Here is a 2,837-nt window from a genome sequence, read left to right as displayed (position 1 = left end):
GTTTCTGCTGGTCCTGCTCCAGTTGGAAGATGTGCTGCTTGTAGGATCTGAGGATCTCTGTTACGTCCTCAGTTGCGGGGCCCAGGGGAAAAGAGGAGTAACAATTAATAATTTACCCGGGCATTTAAAGAAGGGCAGGAAACATAGAAATTTGTACCTTTAAACTATTTATTCCAACGTAAATGAGGTCAAAACATAAACACAAAACAACTTCCTGAAAAGAAAAGAGGTGAAAACACATTTAATTAAACAAACCACTAATACAATAAATAAATGATGCTAACGGTAACACACGAGCACCACACAGCTCTGCTTCACACCCGACAGTGACACGACTCTATCTGGTGGTTTTTGGCCCACTGGCCCCGTCTGCTTCTGTCACAGTAGCTTTATAGCAATCGTTCCGATTGCTAAACCACTGCAGGTGTGCCTGACCAGTCGGAGGGGAGGGTGGTACCTGTAAAAGTCTTGCAGCTGTTTTTGACCTCGGCTGCGAACTCCCTCTCCCGGAGCTCCAGCAGACCCTTGAGTCTATTGATTTGCCACTTTAAGTTGTGGATCTTGAAGCAGAACCTCTGCCTTTCAGTCACAGAGCTCTCTCTGTGCTCCGTCACACATGTCAGCTCACTCTGCAGACGGTGGTTGCTCTCCTGAGCATGGTCCAGGTGGGCCTCCAGACGGCAGACATCTGGGGTAGACCTTAAATTCTCAACTTCGTCAGCAAAACGAACCCTTCTCTTCGGTTTATTCATGAGATTTTGTCCAGGATTATTTGCTGGTTTATGTCCGGGATTGTTTGCTGGGACCTCAGTGTTGTTGATCAGGCTTGATCTGATGAAGGTCCTGCTGTATATGAAGGTTGTTTGTGGATCCATTGAACAGTGTTTGCTGTAATTTGTGGTGTCTCTGTGGTGGATCGACTCTTCTGGTACACAGTACTTGTGTGTGCAGTTGAACGAGTTTAGACTCGATTCGATGAAAAAAAATGGTCAAATTAGTATTTTTATTTATGACTCAATTTAAATACTTTATTAAATTATTATGGTTTGTTGACTTTTCTAACCTTTTAACTCAGGTTGTACAGAGTTTACAGATACAAATCATTTCAAGATATTCCAAGAAATTAAATCACAATAAGCAAAAATACTAATTTAACCACTGAAGCATCTAAACTTTGAAGCAGTAAACATTATTATTATTTTTATTGATCAACAGCCTCATCCTGCATCAGAAACCAAACAGCTGGTAGAACAATGAGAATAAACAGTGAATCTGTCAGAAAGAAGAATATTAAGTCTGATTGTTAAAATGATAATAATACAGAATACAGACAGAGGATGTATCAATATATCAAGAAAACTCAACATTCACAGGAAATAATCAAACTTCCTGCAGTTATTAAGTTCATTGTTTGGGTTCATTGATCATTGGAATATACTGAACATATAGTCAGTTCATTCGATAAAAAAGAAGGTTGGGAATATTATTATAACATCAAATAACTATATATTGATTAATTAATTTTTTTTATGTTATACCATGGATTTGATTCTTTCTCTATGTGTGTATTTTGCAAAAACAACAACAGTAATATTCTGTCAGCTGGGCGCCAAAAAAACAGTGAAATAACAGGAAATAACTGAATAACTGGCATATTGCTTACAAATAATGGAATAAACATAATAAATACAATTAATTAGTGTATATTCATTTATGTAATTCATTATCAGCATCCTGTTGTCGAGATTGTTCATATTTTCTCATCTAGTTTTTCCCTGCAGATCTTCAGGTAATGTGCACATGCAATGTCCAGCTGCTTCTGCGGGAAAGTGTTCTTAAACAGCGGAAAGAGTTCAGGGTCAATAAGTTTGAAAGACACCAAGTGCCTGGCTTTCTCAAAGCGAGCCTTTGACTGCTCGACCATTATGTCACAGCACTGTGCGGCTACTGACACATTATCAGTGCAGTGGCTGCAGCTTTGTCCGCATCTGGATGTGGCTGATTGTCGTCTGTAGTCAGCTTGTCCTTCAGTTCAGATGTGGAGCACAAAAAATTCTCCCTAACCCTAACCCTAACCCTCGTTTTGAGAGAATCTGTGATCAGTTTCTGGAGAATGCTGTAGAGAATATTGACATGCATGAGGGCAGAGTGGAAAAAAGATAAAAAGAAAAGAAAGCTAACGTCCCCCAGAAGTGTGGACAGGCCGTGCGCTTGTTGGATTGACACGCTGTCCCAAGACTGATCATCCCGTATTTTTTCAAAACCCACTTTTAAAGTGTCCTGATGGTCAAACACGGTGTGGACGGTGCGGCTTTTAAAGTTCCACCTTGTCTGTCCTGACGCTGGGATCCTCCTGCCACACACTTCATCCAGGACTGCAGTTCTCTTGGGGGACTTGGAGAAAAACGTTGCAAAAGCTGAGACAAAAAATATTCTGACGGGTGTGTGAGATGAGCAGGCCTGTTGCATGATTAGGTTTAACTGTTGGGCATAGCAGTGTGTGCGTCAGGGAACGTTTCCTTTAACCTGGCTTGTAGGCCGATGATGCGCCTAACATACAGTCAAGCAACTCATTTTGGCTGGTCTTGGATGTGTACTTTGCAACCTGTGTGTTTGACAGGTGATCGGCTAATTGGCTGTCTAAAAAAGAGAACTGGTCGATGAGGTCCAGAAACACGCCCTTCTGGAGTGAAGTGGGAGATTTGTCGAACCCCTGCAGGGCAAGCTCGTGTCTCCCACAAAATTTAATACAGTCCACAATCCGTGATAGTGAATGCCTGTTTTTCTTTACCAGCTCGTTGTGTCTCTGTACAGCGATGCAGTGACCCTCATTAAGC

This window comes from Morone saxatilis, unplaced genomic scaffold (assembly GCF_004916995.1).
Source record: "Morone saxatilis isolate NCDOM2014 unplaced genomic scaffold, NCSU_SB_2.0 Contig20, whole genome shotgun sequence".
Classification (NCBI taxonomy): domain Eukaryota; kingdom Metazoa; phylum Chordata; class Actinopteri; family Moronidae; genus Morone; species Morone saxatilis.
This window is presented reverse-complemented; position numbering follows the sequence as displayed.